Below are 20,784 nucleotides of genomic sequence, written 5' to 3' on the forward strand. Positions count from 1 at the left end.
CTGCCTCTTTTACTAGGTCCGCTATGTCCAGCTCTTTTAACTGCTCTTTGCTGAGTTTCAAATATTCTGATTATTTCTACTTTTAGTTAAGTATTTTTTATTTACTTACTTGATTTAGGCTTCTCTCTTTGCAATGCTCCCCAAACCACACCCCTCCCCACCTCTGCTTCACCCCCTCCTTGAGGGTTTTACCCTGCCTGGGATGTACAGTAGCTCTGTTCATGCCTCACGCTTGTCTGACTGGAGAAGCTGCATTTGTAGAAGCTAGCTGACTGTGCAAAGGTTAAAATGGACACCTGTCACTCTGCCCACTCTTGTCTCTGGCCCCACCCATTGCTGCTATTTGGCCCCTGGAATGGAATGTGGCCCCTGGGATGAGAAACGGTTCCCAGCCTCTGCTCTGCAGAAACATGCGCAGCACTGGCGCATAACTGTGAGCAACGTGAGTAGTTTTTCAGAGAGATGGGTCAAGAGAACAGAGATCTCCCAGGAGGGCAGTTTATGGCCAAACAGCCAGACTCTGGCCTTCCACGTGTTGTGGGCCTGTGTTCAAAGTCCCCAAGGAGAACCCATATCGAAGGATGATTCAGGATGACTCAAAAGCAGGGAGGGCCATCTGCATCCCGGATGCCACATGCAGCCCCTGACATAATTTCATGTGAGTTCAGTGAGATGACGGGGAGAGAAGGAACATGTGGGAAGGAGAGCCAGGAAGGAATGATTGAGTGAGTGTGGGGGGCGGGGGGGGGAGCCTGCTGGAGGTTATCAGTTCATACCTCCTCTGGAGAGAGTGGTCTCTATTAGTGGGAATGTTCAGGGTGGCAGGAGAGGATATATTGTTTATTAATATCCTTCTTAACTTGCGCTAGCCAGTTCCTTTATATAGCAGAGTTACATTCCCCCCGTTATATGCACAGCAGATAGCTGGTTGCAGGCTTGTGTGAGCCTCTCACTATTATTCAATCTGTCTCAGATTGAATTGTATGTTCCTGGTAAATTCCCTTGGATCCCTCTTAAAAGAATAAAGACATGGCAGTCTTATTCAAAGTCAATAAAAGAAGTTTACTCACATCAGTTCACAGTTGGATGCCTGAAGGCAAACTTAATTACAAATATGTACATGTGGATCTACCCCTTTGGGGAGAATAATCCCAGTGCTTCTGCTAGCTGAGAGCTAGCAGAGCAATCCTAGCTGGAAGCTGGTCAAACGAAGAAGGAAGTGAAAAAGAGGAGGGTGTGCTGCGTGACTCGTCCTTTTGTTACCTGGACAGGTTAGGTCACGCCCACTTTCTATCACATGCAAAAGGAAGGATGCCCCAGCCAGGAGGAACAGGAAGTTTCAACTGGCTGGACCAAACATTCCCTCCCATATCTTCTCTAGAATTATAAGGAATGTTGTACAGTGGTACCTCGGGTTAAGTACAGTGGTGCCTCACAAGACGAAAAGAATCTGTTCTGGGAGTCTTTTCGTCTTGCGGTTTTTTTGTCTTGCGAAGCAAGCCCATTGACGGAGTAGCGCTATTAGCGCTATTGGCTAAAAAAGGGCTAAAAACGGCTTTTTTGGGGGGGGTTAGCGGTTTTGCTGCTAAAATGCTTTTAGCAGCTTGGCGATTCAGAATAAGGGGTTTTGGAGCAAAAAAAAAAAAAATCGTTTTTTTTTCGTCATTTTTTGTCTTGCGAAGCAAGCCCATAGGGAAATTCGTCTTGCGAAGCGCCTCTGCAGACGGAAAACCCTTTCGTCTTGCGGGTTTTCCGTCTTGCGAGGCATTCATCTTGTGGGGCACCACTGTACTTAATTCGTTCTGGAGGTCCGTACTTAACCTGAAACTGTTCTTAACCTGAAGCACCACTTTAGCTAATGGGGCCTCCTGCTGCCGCTGCGCCGCCAGTGTGCAATTTTTGTTCTCATCCTGAAGCAAAGTTCTTAACCTGAAGCACTATTTCTGGGTTAGCGGAGTCTGTAACCTGAAGCGTATTTAACCCAAGGTACCACTGTACTTGACTGCCTCTCATGGATCACATCCCACACTATTCAGGGATGGAGGAGAAACCCACTTTGCATTTAAAGACAAATCTACCTAAGCTTCACTTTCGGACACTATGCAGCAACCGAAATATGGCCATTCTTCGAAGTTAGCTTTTCTCTGAATTTTGCAATGCAGTTCACCACCCTCTGCTCAGCTGTAAGGCTTACTGAGTGGGTCAGTCACTGCCATTCACCTTAGCCTATCTCACTAGGTTGTTGTGAAGGATAATAAAGCAGCAGAGTCATTTACTCTGCTCTGAGATTTGGGGGAAAGAATGAGATTTAAAACAACAACAACTAGATATGAACTATTTGTCCTGGGACTTCCATCTGAAGAGACCTGACAGAGCAGACCCAATTTCTTTGAGGTTAAGCTCCCAAATGCTACATTTTCTCAAAGGACACACCCTCCGTATCAGCACCACTGAGAGTGAGCAACTGGACAACACCCAGAAAGCCAAATCAAACTTTACAATCCCCATTGCCATAACAGTTCTTTAAACCAGGCAGTGAAAATGCCTTTCAAGTTTCCCCAGTTTTCAGCTTCTCTGAGTTCTGCTGTCTGGCTCTCCATGAAATTCTTTGGATTTAACTCTTTTATAACTTATGTAAAGGCCTTCCTAAACCTCTTGATCTTTTTTAAAACTCTCTAAGTGGCCTACAAAAATGCAACATGAAAATAATCAACAGTGTTATAAAATAACAGAGAGAGTACATTGAAAACTAGCTAAGCAGCATTATTGAAAACAGGAATTCAGTAATAACGAGGTCCAGTCTTATGGGCCAGCAAAAGCCTGAGTGAAAAGAGTTACATCTTTATGTGGCAGCGAAGCAACTGATGGATATTTCAGTAATTAGCTTCTTTCAAAAACATCTTTTAGAAGTATTCTTCTTTCGCGTAAAGGGTGGGGTGGGGGAATGAAGCCTCTGTTGTGCCAAGATTGAGAGAAAACCACAAAAAACAAGGATTACCATAAACTGATTTCAATTTGAGATGGCGCTGAACTTTAAAACAGCTTGTTTTTTGTTTATTTGTTTGCTTCTTCTGATTTCCTTCATATTGTATTACATTTTCCTTTTCTTGACTTTACGACGCAGTTAAATACATCATCCCATAGCATTTCTGTTATGTGGAATTACACTGCATCACCGCGCCAAGTTGTCTCTTCCTTATGTTTAAATTGCATCAGGCTGATCAGGGGAGATTGAGTCCATAATTGTCTTGCCAGTTTCAAAGTTGTCTCTTAAGGCTTGCTTTTGGATAGCAGAGATCTAAGGTTAGGGCTTGTATCGCCCACCTCTATTGACTGGACAAAAAAAGTGGGCAGGTGGGGGGGGGAGAGATGGATGGGAACAGAGCGCCTTACACTTCAAGTTTTATTGGTAAGTTTTAAACTACTTGCCTCTGATAGAGAATGATGGTCAAGGACCCAGGGAAAGCTTTTGGTTTTGCACCATGCTGGTATGTCCATCATAAGGACACATGGATTGACCTAAATAAGAAGTGAGCTTCCTGACATTCACTCTCTATTTGGGGACACTTAGGGTCCCCACAAACAACCTGCTTATTCAGCATCCATCTGGATTTGCTTGCATCACAGCTTATGCAGAGGCTGGATTGTATCTGGTCTTCATTGAGCATTAAGGACATCAGAAGAGCCTGCTGGTGTAAGGAAGGAGGCCAACAGTAGGGGGAGTCAGAGCCAATGACAAGCAGAGCAATTGCCAGTTTCCTCCCCAGCTTCCTCCCTGCTGAGACTAAGGAGGAGGAAGTTGACAGTTGGTGTACTGAACTGGTTGTAAGTAACCCTGTACTGGTTGTAAGAAGGCATGCTGTTGGGGGCTGGCTGGGGGCAGACTGAGATGGGTGGGACGGTGCCCCATTTGCCTCCACTAATGAAAATATAGCTGGGTCTTGCAGCTTCTTGGAAAGGAATAGATGTGTTAAAAACACAGGGCAGCCGGTGTGTGTGTGTGTGTGTGTGGTCAGGGCAAATGAATGACTTGCCCAGAAGATGAAGGACTTCAGCTAGAGAGCCCAAGAGGGCTTCCATTTAAGAGTTGCATGTGAAAGCTGCTGCACAAATTCTTGGCTTCCCATGCAACCTTTGCTGCTTGATCCTGTGCATGGTTTAATTCGGTGCCTCTGTGTTTGGTCGAGCTTCCTTCTGCAGGGACCCCCCCCCCCAGCTATGAAGCTCACCAGGTGACCTCAGGCCAGTCACCTTCTCTCGAGCTGAACTTTGTATTTAGTTAACCTGTGGAACTCGCTCCCACAGGAGGCAGCAATGACCAGCAACCTTGATGTCTCTAAAAGAGGATTAGACAAATTCCTGGAGGAGAAGGCTGTCAACGGCTGCTAGCCATTAATGCTGGGCTCTGTCTCCGCTGCTGGTGAAAGTAATGCTTGCTGGGAACCGCAGGAGGGGAGAGAAGCTCTTGTGCTTGAATCCTGTTTGTGCGATTCCCACAGCCATCTGTTTGGCCACTGTAAGGAGGACAGGAGAGTGGACTAGATGGACCACTGGCCTGATCCAGCAGGCTGTTCTTAAGACAAGATGCTCTCCATCATCTTGGAAACAAGATGCTCTCCATCACTTCATGTTGCCCAGTGCCTACTGGACCAGACTGGTTCTCTATTTTCCTTCCCCTGCCCCATACACTCCCAGAGATTGGGCTGTAGTGGCAGCGAGGCAATTTGAGCCCTCTGCCTCTGATTTCGCCGCCGGGCTCTCCTGCCGGGCGTGTTTCTAGCAGATGCCTTTCTATTAAATTAGTTCTCTCTGCACCCAAATGGAGGGAGGGGAGATAATTAGGTTTTCATTAGCCAAGGATGATGTATAACATCTGGAGGTCCCAGCCAGGCCGGGGAAAGGAGAACGGTGTGTTGATGGTGCCTGCGCCTTTGACATGCTTCTACTGCCTTTGCTTAATTGGTTTTCGCTTCTCCTTCCCTTGCCTTTGTTTATTAGAAGCGATCTCTCCTGCGGGCAGAACACATTCCACTTCATCCTTCAAGGAGGAGCCCAGGGCAGGAGCCCAGCCAGTGTGGAGTAATGGTTAGAAGGCTGAGCTAGGACTTGGGAGAGAGCTTGGGTTCAAATCCCAAGTCAGCCACAAAGTGCACAGGGTGGTTTGGCTTGGGGGGGGGCAGTTGCTGTTGTTGTTGTTGTTAAATGTAGCGTCAGGCCAGCAGCTTGCATGGCTTTAAAAAAAGCATTGGACAATGTTCATGGAGAATGAAGTTCTCAGTGGCTATTGGCGGCAGTGGCTGCCTTGTACCTGTGTTTAGGCCCTGTTTTGGCACAAAAACTGCTTTGATCACCCAGTAAGATGACCTCTGTCAGGAGAGAAATCGGGGATATGTGTCTCTGTTAATTCTCCATGACCTCTCAGCGGCTTTTGATACCATCAACCATGGTATCATTCTTGGGTGGCTGTCCAGGTTGTGGGTGGGTGACGCTGCTTTGCAGTGGTTCCGGTCCTTCTAGGATGGTCATTTCCCAAGGGTGATGCTTGGGGAGTGCTCATTGGTCCCATGGAGCCTTCAATGTGGAGTTCCTCTGGGCTCAGTTTAACCCCCCCTGCTGTTTAACATCTACATGAAAACGCTGAGTGAGGTCATCCAGAGTTTTGTAGTATGTTGTCAGCAATATGCTGAGTACACACAGCTCTGCTTCTTTACCTCTGCAGGTTTGGCAGATGTCCTAGACTCTGTTGTCTTGCCTCGATGATGGATGAGAGCCAACAAACTGAAGCTCAATCCAGATAAGACTATGGCACAGTTAGTGGATGGTTCCCTGGACCATTTGGATGGGAAGTAGCTGTGAGAACAGGATGCTGGACTAGATAAGCCATTGGCCTGATCCAGCAGGCCCCTTCTTATGTTCTTATGCTGTGTTCTACCCTTACTGTTGGAGTCAGTACTGTACACCGCTGGGTACTGGTTGCTAGGAATTGCAAGTGTGTAGGGTGCTGTTGCACTTGGATCCTGTTTGCAGGATTCCAATGGGAATCTGGTTGCCCCCTGTGAGAACAGGGAGCTGGATCAGCTGGGCCACCCACTTGACTGAAGGCAGCCCTGTTTAGGGAACCTTTTGATGTTTAACAGACTATTGCATTTTAATATTTTATTGGAAGCCTCCCAGAGTGGCTAGGGAAACCCAGCCAGATGGGTGGGGTATAAATAAATTGTTGTTGTTGTTGTGATGTGGTTATAAGTAAGAAGGCAGGCAGGGAGGGCTGGTTAAGGGTAGACTGAGGTTGGTGGGGCAGTGGGCCATTCACCTTACAGGACCATCTTTGGCTCTCTTCCGCAAAGCACCTGAGTCTCCACCAGAACACAGTCAATTTCCATTTGCAAATCATCAGAACCGTCACTTCCTGATCAGGTGACAAGAGAAACTCTTGATCATGAGCAGACTCTGCATACATGTGTGTGTTTGCCTGAACGCCTAATGCGTTGCCATGGAAATCCAGAACTATTACAAAGGCTGATGTCAAACACAAGTCTCCATTGTACTTAAGAAGGTCTAGATAAAAGGGGGTCATCATGATGTTAAACAGCACACAACATACGCAATGACTGATTCTGTTTGAGACTCCTGGAACAAAGCCACCCACCCATTTTTAGGGGAGAGGCTGTGTCTTTCCTTCTTAGGTGCAGAAGGCAAGAGTGTGGGTTGGTTTTACGGGATATTCATTGGCCACTGTGGATAGACATAGGCTTTATGCTGTGTCAGGCCAATGGTGCATCTAGCTCAGTATTGACCACGCAGGTTGGCAGCAGCTCTCCAGGGTTTCAGACCAGGCTCTTTTCCCAACCCCAACTGGAAATGCCGGGTCTTGAACCCAGGACCTTCTGCATGCAAAGCAGATGCTCTACCATGGAGCTATTGGTCCCTTGCACAAACATGGGAACCTAGGAAACTGCCTTATACAGAGTCAGAGCATTGACCCAACCAACTCAGTGCCATCTTCTGTGACTGGCAATAGATGCTATACCGCTGAGCTATGGCCCCTTCCTTGCCTGACGTGGTTCAAGAAGACCTACCAGGGTACTACCATTGCAGACATTGACTCTTCAGCTGCCATGTTTTGTCCATTCACTTTGTATGCACAGGGCCATCGGATCACGCACGCTCTCTGTTGCATTTGCCTTGTGCTACTCCCTCCCCCCCCCCCCCCGGGACGCGGGTGACGTTGTGGGTTAAACCACAGAGCCTAGGACTTGCCGATCAGAAGGTCGGCGGTTCGAATCCCCGCAACAGGGTGAGCTCCCGTTGCTTGGTCCCTGCTCCTGCCAACCTAGCAGTTCGAAAGCATGTCAAAGTGCAAGTAGATAAATAGGTACTGCTCTGGTGGGAAGGTAAACGGTGTTTCCGTGCGCTGCTCTGGTTCGCCAGAAGCAGCTTAGTCATGCTGGCTGCATGACCCAGAAGCTGTACGCCGGCTACCTTGGCCAATAAAGCGAGATGAGCACCCCAACCCCAGAGTCGGTCACGACTGGACCTAATGGTCAGGGGTCCCTTTACCTTTACCTTACTCCCCCCCCCCCTGGAATCTCAAAAGAATCCAACTTTCTGGGAAGAACAGAACAATTCAAGTTACAAGAAAGGAGATTCCAACTAAAGGTCAGGAAAGACTTTCTGACAGTAAGAGCTGTTTGACTGTTGGAGGGCTCTCCTTTCTTGGAGGTTTCTAAGCGGAGGCTGGATGGCCATCTGCCATGGATGCTTTAGCTGAGATTTCTGCATTGCAGGGGGTTGAACCAGATGACCCACGGGGTCCCTTCCAATGCTATGATTCTATAAATTGTGCAATCCCTACAGGATTTTTTCATCCAGCAACATTGTGAGATGTGCCATAACACTTTGGGTTGAAGAGTTCGCTGTCATGCGTAGCAAACTTTGCCACATCCGCCACTGTTACTTTTCCGATCAGTTCAAATTTAGCAGGATGTTTTGTTTAATCTTTGTTTTAATTGGAGCCTATCCACCAAACCCTTTTTTCCCCCCTGGCACAGTGGCTAAGAGGCTGAGCTAGGATTTGAAAGATTCACAAATCTCAAAGGCAGATTTCAAATAAATGACATCGAACAAACAACTGGCCCCTAAGTCCTCGAGGACAAGGAAGAAAGTAGATTGGGGAAGTGCCATAGCTCAGTGATAGAATATCTCCTTTGTATAGAGAAGGTCTCCAACATCTCCAGGTAGGGCTGGGAATGTCACCCAATTGATATCCTGGAAGGCCACTGCCAGCCTGTGTAGACAATGCTGCTTCTGGATGGCCCAATGTTCTGATTCATATATGACAACCTCCTATGTTCCTATACATGTTCAGCTCTTTATTTAGAATCATGAGGACTATAATCTTAAGTTTTCTTTTAGGGGAAGGGCCATAGCTCACTGGCAGAGCATCTGCTTTGCATGCAGAAGGTCCCAGGTTTAACCACCAGCGTCTCCAGGTAGGATTTGGAATCTCCACCATCTGAAACCCTGGAGATCCACTTCCACTAAGTGTTCCCCACTAAGTGACCCCTTCTATATGTTGTTGGCCTACAACTCCCATCATCCCTATGCTAGCTGGAGCCAGTGGGTGTTTTTGTCCAACATCTGGAATGAGCCACATTGACTATTCTTTCCCATAGTCGTTGCTAAGCTAGATGGGTCAATAGCTTGACTCAGTATAAGGCAGCTTGGGGTGCGGGTTGTGCTGTGGGTTAAACCACAGAGCCTAGGACTTGTTGATCAGAAGGTCGGCGGTTTGAATCCCCACAATAGGGTGAGCTCCCATTGCTCGGTCCCAGCTCCTGCCAACCTAGCAGTTCAAAAGCACATCAAAGTGCAAGTAGATAAATAGGTACCACGCCAGCTCCCTCGGCCAATAAAGCGAGATGAGCGCCGCAACCCCAAAGTCGGCCATGACTGGACCTAATGGTCAGGGATCCCTTTACCTTCTAAGGCAGCTTGCTTATGCATAGCTCAGTTGGTTAGAGCATGGTGTTGATAACACCAAGGTTGCAGGATCAATCCCCGTACGGGACAGCTGCATATTCCTGCATTGCAGGCGATTGGACTAGATGTTCCTCAGGGGCCTTGCAGCTCTACAGTTCTACGATTCCTACCTCCTAATAAATCTCTGGGCAATTTGCAGCAGTGGTGCCAATGAATAAAATATTGGGCGGCCCAGGAAAGCCCTGCCCTGCATAACTAATCACAAGACGCAGTGCACACACACACCATTCGAATGGCAATTCCCATCAACTTTGGGATGGGCCTGGCCTCCTTAAATATTTTATTGGGGGGCAAAGGGACCTTGGTTCCTAGGAATTTACTCCTATACCCTGAGGGTTATCTAGTTCAAAGCCTCTGTGATATGCAGGAATCACAGCTGAAGAATCCCAGAATCCCTGACAGATGGCCATCTAACCACTGCTTAAAACCCCCCAGGGAAGGAGAGTCCACTGCCTTCCAAGGGAGACCGTTCCAATATTGAAGAGCAGGCAGAGGAGCATTTCTGGCACCTAATTGTATAACAGCAGCAACACCCAAATGAAGAAAGCTAACCAGGCTTGTGTCGAAACAAAATAAAAAAATTCCTTCCAGTAGCACCTTAGAGACCAACTAAGTTTGTTATTGGTATGAGCTCTCGTGTGCATGCACACTTCTTCAGAATTCAGAATCAGAATTCTTCAGATTCTTCAGAAGTGTGCATGCACACTAAAGCTCATACCAATAACAAACTTAGTTGGTCTCTAAGGTGCTACTGGAAGGAATTTTTTTTTTTTATCTTGTTCCGACTACAGCAGACCAACACGGCTACCTACCTGTAACCAGGCTTGTGTGTAAAACATTTCTGAGCTCAGTTGGCGCCCTCTCCTTTAGTTTTGACTGTTATGTCTTTTGTAATTGGCTCTCATTAGTAGATCTTGGGGTTCTAGTAAAAAAAGGGGGAAACCCAAAAGAGATTTTTTTTAAAGTCTGGTGTCTGCCCCCGCTACCCTACCCTACAGTACTTCTCAGCACTTCACATCTGCACCATACTTTTAAAGTACATGGCTACTCCCAAAGAACCGTGGGAGCTGTTGTTTTTTCCTTTCAAATAGCTGTAGTTCCCAAAACCCTTAGCAAACTTCACTTCCCAGTATTCCTCTGAGGAAACTCTTCCTGGGAGCGGTGGATTGTTAAGAGTGCTGGTGAGAGTTATTAGGAGAGCCCTTTCCCCTTCTCAAAGCTACAGTTCCCAGAGTGATCTGAACATCCTCTTCCAAGGGAATTCTGATGTTTTAGCTCTATGAAGGGAATAGGGGTCTTCCAAGCAACTCTCCCAGTAGTGATGTATGGAAGTGAGAGCTGGACCATAAAGAAGGCTGATCGCCGAAGAATTGATGCTTTTGAACTATGGTGCTGGAAGAGACTCTTGAGAGTCCCATGGACTGCAAGAAGATCAAACCTCTCCATTCTGAAGGAAATCAGCCCTGAGTGCTCACTGGAAGGACAGATCGTGAAGCTGAGGCTCCAATACTTTGGCCACCTCATGAGAAGAGAAGACTCCCTGGAAAAGACCCTGATGTTGGGAAAGATGGAGGGCACAGGGAGAAGGGGACGACAGAGGACAAGATGGTTGGACAGTGTTCTCGAAGCTACCAGCATGAGTTTGACCAAACTGTGGGAGGCAGTGGAAGACAGGAGTGCCTGGCGTGCTCTGGACCATGGGGTCATGAAGAGTCGGACACAACTAAATGACTAAACAACAACAAAGCAACTCTCAGCACTAACTACAGTTCCTAAGGATTCTGTGGGGAAGCCACGCCTGGTTAAAGTGGCATAATACTGCTTTAAAAGTATAGTGCAGATGGGGGCACTGTGGGCCAAATAATGGCTTTCCGGGGCTGCACAAATGTGTGGGCTCCCAGTGTGGACCTTGCAACTACTTTGTTCCTCTGTTGTCCTTTTTTACTCCCATAACATCCTTCTGTGCTAAGCCTAGGCATGTTGGTATGTGGTCTGAACCCAAGATAGCTAACCGTGAGCTATACACAAGAACAAACCTTTACACACTCCCAGTTAATTGCAGTGTGGGCTCACTGTGTCCTGCAAACCAGGCCCCAGATTGGTGAAATGAAGGCCCAGTTTTTAAAAACTGAATAATTGTTTTATTGAGGGAAGTCTTTCTGGTAGTTCCAGCTGGCACCATTTTATCATCTTTTTATTGACAGTTTCCTTTTGATGCAGTTTTTATTTTTCTTTGTTAAGGTTTCTTTTCCTTTTGAAGAAATCTTTCAGTAGCTCTGGACTGTTATTTTTAAATGGTTTTTTAAAAAAATGACGTGTTTGGGCAGAGTTGTCTTTTCCCCAGCTGCATGCCCAAATCATGTCCACAAATATAGACAGTGTTTGTGTGTGTGTGTGTGTGTGTGTGTGCGCGTGTGTGTGTAGGCTGGCATTCAGATCTGATGTCCTTGGGTCAGTCACTGTCTCTCAGCCTAACCTACCTTGCAGGGTTGTTCTGGAGATAAACTGAGGGATGGGAGAACCAGGGATGCGGGTGGCACTGTAGTCTAAACCACTGAGCCTCTTGGGCTTGCCAATTAGAAGGTCAGCGGTTCGACTCCCCGCAACGGGGTGAGCTCCTGTTGCTCTGTCCCAGCTCCTGCCAACCTAGCAGTTTGAAAACACGCCAGTGCAAGTAGATAAATAGGAACCGTTGTAGTGGGAAGATAAATGGCGTTTCCATGCGCTCTGGTGTTCGTCACGATGTCCCATTGCACCAGAAGTGGTTTAGTCCTGCTGGCCACATGACCCGGAAAGCTAACTGTGGACAAACGCCGGCCCCCTCGGCCTGAAAGTGAGATGAGCCTTTGTTGCCTTTGACTGGACTTAACTGTCCTGGGGTCCTTTACCTTTTTAAATGTATTCCACCTGTAGCTCCTTTGAGGAAAAGGTGGGATATAAATGCAGTAAACAGATAAAGACAGACAGAGAAACATACTACACACAAGCATCTTGTTACGTCATAAGAACTGTAGAGTTGCAAGGGAGCTCAATGGGACATCACCTTGGTAGAGTTGAGCCCAGGGATTCAACTTTCAGTATCGCCACCACAGAATTTTCCTGCTTGGCAGGGGGTTGGACTCGATGGCCCTTGTGGTCTCTTCCAACTCTATGATTCTATGAATCCTTGACATCTCCTTTTTAGTACATTGTGATCACACACACACAAGCAAACAGACTTTTAATGGCTCCTATCCCTGGTGGCTGTGTTCTACCTCCACTATCGGAGGTTGTAATGCTTTGAAACACCAGTTGCTGGAAACCACAGGAGAGAATTTCTGTTGGGCTCAGGTCCAGCTTGCAGGCTTTGCATAGGCATCTTGTTTGGCTACTGGGAGAAAAGGATGCTGAACTAAATGGGGCACTGGCCTGATCCAGTAGGACTCCCTTTCCCCCCATTTTGGGGGCTTCTCATTTGCACGGCTGATGGTAAAGAGAAATTCATCCCTTGGTTTTGCAGCTGGATACTGTGCACGTTTACTCAGACGTCAACGCCACCGCATTCAGTGGAGGGTTAACCTCCCTCCCCACGCACACAAATCCCTTTGGACTTCAGCTTTAATCCCGTCTAAATGGTGCCTAAACTGTCCCTATTCAGGGCAGACTTCCGTGGGAATAAGTCCTATTGAATGCGGTGGGATTTATTTCCCAGTAAACACGCATAATAAGCCGTCCCAACCAATACACAGGCCCTGTGTTCACCTTATCTAGCTTATCTAGTTTCACTCCGGAGTGAGTCCCAATGCATTCGCTGTAAGTGTGCACAAGATTTCAGCCTCGCATAATAAAATCCTCGGTGCCTTTATTTCGTCTGGTGGGGGGGGGGGGAGAGGAACAAAAAAACCCAGTGACTCCAAGCAGGTTTACTCGGGGGCAAGTCCCGCTATGTTCAGTGGAGCTTACTCCCTAGTATAAGCGCGCAATTGCGGAGGTATCCGAGGTACAGACCTGCTCCGAGTCTAGCCATTGAAATCAATGGACCTCGGGTAGTCGGGTTTGCCCGTTTCAATGGGTCTACGCCGACTAGAGCTAGCATTGAATCCGGGGCTTGTTCGGAGGAGAGCGCGCCTAGGTTTTGCAGCCTCGCCCTGCGGAGTTGCAGAAGCCATGAAACAGGTCCCGGGGTTTTATTTTTTGCGGGGCGGGGAAGGGGGCGGGCGGGCGATGCGCTCCCTCTTCCCGGGAGAAGGAGTTTGATTCGGGCTCCCCCGGCGGGGCGTGGAGCTGACGCGCTTATATAAAAGCTTTTCTGACGAGGTGGCTGGCGAGGCCGCCTCGTCGCTGGCTGCGCCCCCGTGGTTGGCCGTCCCGCTCGACTCGGGGGCCGTGCAGAGCGCATAAAGGGGACCCAGCAAGCCGAGCGGAGGCGCAGCGTGGCAGGGCGAGCCCACCGGCCGGTCGGGCTGCCCCCTCGCCCCTTCCTCCCTCCCTTCCTTCTTTCCCCGGGAGGGAAGCCGAGGAGGCGGCGGCGCGGGAACATCAGCAACCGGGAAGGGGCGGAGAAGGAGGAAAAGGACGGCCGGATCGACGGGCGAGGCAGGCGGAGGAGGCGCCGGCCGAGCCGACAGCTCCGCGAGGACTCGACGGTCCCGGCCACCCACCTCCGGCCACCAGGTGAGCGCACCCTCCTTCCGCTGAATGCATCACATGTCAAAGAAAATAGGAACCGGGGCTCAAGCTATCTTTAGTCTCTCTTTAGTCTCTCTCTCTCTCTCTCTCTCTCTCTCTCTGTCTCTGTCTCCGAATGCGCAAACTTGGCAATACTGTCCTAGCCCCCAATATTCGGTTCGAGGTGGCTCTCTGCACATGCTCAGAGGCATTCCTGACTTGCCATGCTGCCTCTACTCCTCTCCTCCAAGCCCTAACTCGGCAACATTTCTCCTTGTCCCCCAGGTCTGGTGCGATGTTGCCGAGGGCTCTCCGCACATGCCCAGAGGCACTCCTGAGTCCCGGCTTGCCATGCTGTGAGGATGAGCCCTCCCCACTTTGTTTTGTTTTTATAGGTTCGGGGGATCAGCCTTTAGTTTGGATTAACTTGGTGGGGTTCTATCGTCTTTTTGAGGAGGGCGAACCTCTTCCTTGCCCTCTGAGCAGTTCGTAGGCGGGGGAGACCCGACGTGAAAAGAAACTAAGACGAAACCCAGCAAAATGAGCCCCTCCCCGCTGCAGGGAAAAGCTGGAATGGGGGGGGGGGTTGAGTTGATAACTCCTGAAGCCGGAGAGAAGGGCTCGAAGCCTTCAAGGTTGCGGGAGAATCTGACCTCAAGCGTCGGTTTGGGACGTGTGTGTATGTGTGTGTGTAGGAGGATGTAAGTGGCCCCGTCTCCTTTGCCCATCGAGCCAGCCGTCGAAGCACAGACGCCTTCGGGGTGTCCGCCAACTCGGGGCAAGCATTGGAGCAGTTAGGCGGGGTTCCCCTCGCCCCCTGACCGGGGCTGGGTCACTCACCGGTGGTTTAGTTCTGCTGTTCTTAACAGACGTGGGGGCCAGAGAGTCTTGCCTTAGAGCACCCCCACATTCCCCCATACACCCGCAAAACTGAGATTCCAGATCTTCGGGACCTGCCATGATTTCTCCCAGACTTCCCCCATCCCTCTTCCCGGGCGATCTCTGATCCAAGCCCCTTGTCTCAATATACGGGGCCGGGGAGAACAAAGGGGGGGGGGGGGGAGAGAGAGCCTGTCCTAGACTCATAGAAGCAAAGTTGGAAGGGACCGCGAGGATCATCTAGTCCAACCGCCTGCAATATTTTGTCCAATGTGGGGCTCAAACTCACGACTCTGAGATGGAGTCTCATGCTCTACTGACTGAGCATAGAGTTGGACTTCTGAAGTCACCAAAGAGCCTCCTCTCCAGTGCGGGATCTGCAATACAGCAGGGAAGGAGGCTCTCCCACCCCCTCCTCCCTTCTGTCCTGTGTCAGTCTGTTCCACAGTCAAACAGACCTTGGGAAGTTTCCCTTAGAAGCGTCGCCGGAATCTGCTTCTCTGGAAAACCCCACCCCTTGAAATCTTCGCCCTGCCTTCTTCTGGAGCGACGGAGAGCCTCTTAAAACTCGTCCGTCCGCTTCTTTCCCTGCCAAGAGGCGTCCAGCAAGCCGGCTTTGCCAGCGGAGCCAAGCCTTGGAAGAGACCCAGCCGTCAAGCGGGGATTGTGCGTGCTCCTGGACAGAGTGTAAGCAACCGGGTTTAATTTGGGTTACGCGGAACTCCAGCGCTCAGGGCGGGAGTTTAGGAAATCCAATCGGGTGGCGCCGCTCTTCCTTGGGACCCCATGGGGAAACACTGGGGACCTACTTCTAAGCAAACGGGTCTACACGTCTCTCTGCCCCGCCCCCCTTAACCTTTAGCTTCAAAGCCTGAGCAAACCGAGGCTAAATCCGTATTTACATAGGATAGCATAGAATACTTAATACTGAAACAGTGGTCCATCTCGCTCAGGATTGCCTACACGGACCGGCAGCTGCTCTCCAGCGTTGCAGGCAGGCTCCGCGGATCGAACCAGGGACCTTTTGCGTGAAAAGCAGGCGCTTTGCCCCTGAGCTACGACTCTAACCCATTTAATCAACTCTACTTTGCTGAGGGAAAGGCACACGCCCAAAGGCACTGTCGAACCGGGAAAGTCATGTGCTTTGAAGTGAAACGGGTTGAAATAGGTTTCGGAGCTCAGAAGAATATCCCCCGCCCCGCCCCCCGCGCGCCTTTTTCTTCTCCAGACTCTTTATGGTCTGCTTTCCTGAGTAGGGTAACTGGGAAAATTCGCAATTTGCGGGGGGGGGGGGGGCTGGGCTCGGTTCGATCCAGTCTACTGCTCGCTCCCCACTTCCCAAAATCGGGGCTCCATCTTCGCAGTTTCTGCGCAGATGCTTCCCCCTTTCACGTGGGGGGGGGGGGAATAAAAGCTGTTTCATCAACCAGCCCGAATTAGACTCCATAAATTAACCTTTCCATCTGGTACAGGAGAGATGGGAGACAAACGAAGGGAAAACGTGAATAAATAAGACAGGTTCGGAGTTTTGTTTGTTTTGTTTGGTTTATTCCGGGGACTCTAGCAGCTCCAGATTGCTTCCAGCGACATTTCACCGCGTGAGTTTCCCGTCTTCCCATTTCTCAGACGGTTAACTGAGGCTGCAAGCGCACCAATAAAATAATCGTTCCGTGGCGCGATTTGGACCGGGGAGCAGCAGCATTCTGCTGTCACACTGTAGCTGAGAGGGGGTTTTTTGGGAGGGGGGGGGGTCGGCTTTCCATGTCCGGCAAGAATCGTTTGCTGTCAGTTTTATTCGCCATACCTAGTAAGGTGGCGTGTGAATGGCAGGCAATCGCTCCCAATCGTAACGTGTGAAGGGGAGGGTAGTGTTTGGCGAATGCTGACAGAAGATGTTATTTTTAGGACTTAATCCTAAACCCAAAATTTGTTTAAAATAAGGGTGGGGGAGCGTGAGTTTTGAGAGACGGCGTTCGGAGAAATCCAGCCCCTTGTTCTCTTTTGCTGATATTGTCACGGGTCCTTTTCCTCCGCTCCCCTCCCGCGCTGACCCCGTTCGGCCAGAGTCCTCGCGGTCTCTCGCTCCTGGCTCCGACGGCGCGGACCGCCCTCCGCCAGGGCGCCTTCCTGCCACTTAAGCCAGCGCGCTCTCGGGGTTGCCCAGGGCGAGGCAGGCAGCCCTTGCTGGAGGGAGCCTAAACTCAGAAAGTGGGAAGAGGGAAGCGATTAAATCTGGGCGGCAAGGAGCCTTGAAAGAACTACGTGTCTCTTAGTTCTAGGAAGGCATCCGGTAATAAAGTCTCATTGTTCCTCTTCGGTTAAAAAGGGGGTCGGTACCGAGGCGTATTCAGCACCTCGGGACGAGATCAGCACCTCGGACAGCTCCCCGCGCTAATGTGGTTCAGAGACGCAGCTGCGCTGCGCTCGGGGATTTACGGCGCCCCTTTCCAAGAGATCCTACTTTTCTGTTGCTTGTTGCCGTAGCTAGCTAGCAAGGAAGTTATGTGTGTGCATCTGGTTTGTTTCTTCATGTTTCCCGCTAATCAATGGGCTTACTTCTGAGTCGGTATACTTATGCCAAGAGTTATTGAGGCATATTTACAGGTTTCCTTTAATCGTGCATTCCATCAAAAGAAATCCGACTTCCTGGGACGTTCTGTACTGTTCACAAGCTACTTCCGGCGATTAATATTTCCAAATCCTTTCAGCCGTCCCGGGAGCTGTTTCTGCCCGAAGACGCTCAACTACCTACCTGTGTGTTATATGTACAGTACTTGTATTCCTCCCGCCCCCATCTCTCGAAGCTGAGTGAGCCGAGATCCTGCGTACTTTTTCTGAAGATTAATTCTCACTGACAGCAAAGCCTGCACACGCAAGAACCCGTTGAACTCTGTGGGACTTACTTCGGAGTAGACTGGTTGTATTGTTAGGTTGCAGTCTTGTAGCTTGGAGGGTGGGAAGAGGACTGTTTAGAGAGAGAATACTGGGACTGGGGCTGGCATTTAAACGTGGATTGCTTGTTGTCCCACTAAATCCCAGCTATCATGTTGTGGAGAACAGTGCCGTTTTCGGTCCTGGGTTCGAATCCTAATTACTTGGGGATTGTAAAATGTCGCTGATACATTTCAGATTTGCCTTCTGTCTGTAAAATGTGAAGAATAGTCTCTCAGGTGGTGGATGAAGGAGATATGGAAAACATCCTACTGGGAACTAGAATGTAGGTGCAATTTTAAAAAAATACAATCTGAGCCCTTAAATCCACCTAATTACTTCTCTTCCCCCCTTCTCTCTTTCTCTCTCTGTGTGTGTGTTAGAGAGAGAGAGAGAGAGAGAGAGAGAGAGAGAGAGAGAGAGTTAGAAAACACTCTCCTGGACATGTGGGTGTGTGGTTTGTGCTGACCCAAATCTATGCTATGATTGGGGTTAAGTTTAACTAGGCTTTATTTCACCCAGGTCAAAGACCCAGTTTTGAACTCTGCCATGCACCAAGAGAGAGACTGGGATCCTCAATGGTAACCCTCTGGAGCTTCACCCGGGGCAAAAAACCTGTCTAGCTCCCTGTAGCTACGGCTCTGCACCAGTTACAGCCATTTTGGCTGGAGATAAGTTAGCGTGCTGGACTAGGACTTGGGAGACCAAGGTCCAAACCTCCGTGAAGCTCACTGGATGCTTTTGGTCCAGCCACAGTCTTTCAAACTAACCTCCTTCACAGGGTTGTTGTGAGGATAAAATGGGGATGAAGAAAACCATGTATGCCCCCTTGAGCTCTCTGCAGGGAATGTGGGATATAAATGTAATGATGAGCGAAATGCTCAGTTTCAAGGGGGCATAGCTGAGTGGTTAGAGCATCTCTTTTTTGCATGCAGAAAGTCCTGGGTTCAGTCTTTGGTATTTCCAATCTTGGAGAGTCACTGCCGGTCGGTGTAGACAATACTGATCTGGAAGTACAGTGGTACCTCGGGTTAAGTACTGAATTCGTTCCGGAGGTCCGTTCTTAACCTGAAACTGTTCTTAACCTGAAGCACCACTTTAGTTAATGGGGTCTCCTGCTGCCGCCGCACCGCCGGAGCCCGATTTTTGTTCTTATCCCGAAGCAAAGTTCTTAACCTGAAGCACTATTTCTGGGTTAGCAGAGTCTGTAACCTGAAGCGTATGTAACCTGAGGTACCACTGTACCAACGATCTGGCTCGCTACAAAGCAGCTTCTCATGTTTCTCATGATCTTATGAGCGAGTGAAAATGTGATGTTTGCATTCACTGTGTTAAGCTCCCCATCTCTCTCCCCCCACCCTGGCCAAGCAGCAAGAAGTCCAGAGGCAGTGCTGCACAAGGCTTGGCTTCTCTTGAATGAGAGTGTGCTGGAAACCTTAATATCTATTGCTATTTTACAAATATGTATGCAGTTCATAGCGGAAGCAAAGCAGCTCCTATGGCAGACGGCACAACTGCAGAGCCTGCATCAGATACACAGACAGGGCAACTGCTGTGGCGTCTCCTTCACCACCAGCTCGCTAGTCTGCACACCAGCTGCATGGCACCTGTCTTGGAGGAAAGATAGGGGACAAATGCCATCAGTTAATGCATAGTTCAAATTAATAGTAAAAAATAATAAATTGTGAGTCCTTAATAAATATTAATTTGTTATGTACTGATGCAGCTTTTGCCTTTCCTCAAAGGCGTTCAATACAGCGCACACATTTGTTTGTTTGTTTGTTTGTTTGTTTGTTGTGTTTATATCTCACCTTTTCCTCCAAGGAGCTCAAAGTGGCAAACGCAGTTCTCCCTTTCCATTTTACTCTGACAGCAACCCTGTGAGGCAAGTTAGGCAGGGAGTGGCCCAAGGTCACCCAGGGAGCTTCATGGCTGAGTGGAAATTTGAACTCCTGGGGTCCTAACCCAACACTCTAACTACCCCTCCCCTGAAATACCTTATGCTCACAACAAACCTGTTAGGTAGGTCAAGCTAAGAGAGAAAGTCAGCAGACTTTTTCGGCAGGGGACTGGTCCACTGTCCTTCAGACCTTGTGGGGGGCCGGACTATTTTTTTGGGGGGGGGATGAATGAATTCCTATGCCCCACAAAGAACCCAGAGATGCATTTTAAATAAAAGGGCACATTCTACTCATGTAAAAACACACTGATTCCCGGACCATCCGCGGGCCGGATTTAGAAAGTGATTGGGCCAGATCCGGCCTGCAGGCCTTAGTTTGCCTACCCATGCTTTCAAGGCATCCTTTCTATTGCACATTCACAATGATCTGTTCTCATGATGGTATCAAACTGGGTGTACGTAATCCTGCTTTCAACACTCTTTGAGCTTGCAAAAGTTTTTTTTTGGGGGGGGAAACTGCAGCTTTGTTTGCAATTTGTGCACATCCCAGAACTATCTCCTGAAATCCCGCAACGTTTATACCACAAATGGGATTGTTATTATTATTGGTCCCATTTTTATTTTTATTTTTAAAATTTTGTGCTATATTGCAAGAGTGCCCCTCCAGATGGCAATAATGTGGTAACATTGGGGGAGCATGGCTAATAAAACAGAATGATGTTTGGGCAGTCTAGTATAAATCAACAATAAAGCACTATTATTTCCTGAATGACATGACACAGAATACACCCCCCCCCCCAAAAAAAAACCCAGCGTCATGGAGGGTCCGAGATTGACTGGTCCAATGGTATGTGTTTTTTGTTTCAGAGCTTTGTGAAGTATAAGGGAAATTCCCTAAATATTCCATATAGGGAAAGTGTAGGGATATAGGAGTAGAGAACAATTTTGCAAGCTAGCTGAAATATTAGCTATCCAGCCAGAACATTTCTAGACTCAAGAGCCCCTGAGCATCAAAACAGATGGGATGCGGGAATCTTGCAACTGAGCCTTGATAGCAATTTCTTCCTCATTTTAAAAGTAGCTGCGTGGTTTTTTCTCTCGGAACAGCGATGCTGTGTTGGGAGCCGGGACAGGAAAGGGTCTAATCTTTATTGTTCCATATAGTTTTATGGATCCAAGTTGCTGCTCAAAGCTCCTATGAATTCTCTGGAAGAAGAGATCTGTTTCATGTCTGCATTTGCTTTCCACCAGGAGGTTCATGCAAAGCTACAGGAGGGGACTGATAGCCAGTAAACAAGCACCAGGGTAAAGGGCTTGGCTCATCTCCAGGTACTAGTGCTCTGAATTTTTTAATTTAAAAAATCCACCTCCCCACAGCTGCTTTT

General features: G+C 48.8%; 1 protein-coding gene across 4 annotated transcripts in view; it reads left to right on the plus strand.

Annotated features, from left to right (window-relative positions):
• Nucleotides 1-20,784, plus strand: part of NOS1 (nitric oxide synthase 1) — a gene marked incomplete at its 3' end in the record, with an annotated part of 178,291 nt that overhangs the window by 51,374 nt on the left and 106,133 nt on the right. For 2 of the 4 annotated variants that reach the window (XM_083417444.1, XM_083417447.1), the window contains exon 1: nucleotides 13,344-13,695. The exons of the other annotated variants lie outside the window; for them this stretch is intronic. Of the gene's footprint in view, nucleotides 1-13,343; nucleotides 13,696-20,784 lie in introns of those variants that run through there. 4 annotated transcript variants of the gene reach the window in all.

The sequence above is a fragment of the Podarcis tiliguerta genome (genome assembly GCF_965153285.1).
Source record: "Podarcis tiliguerta genome assembly, chromosome: 16".
NCBI classification, from domain to species: Eukaryota; Metazoa; Chordata; class Lepidosauria; order Squamata; family Lacertidae; genus Podarcis; species Podarcis tiliguerta.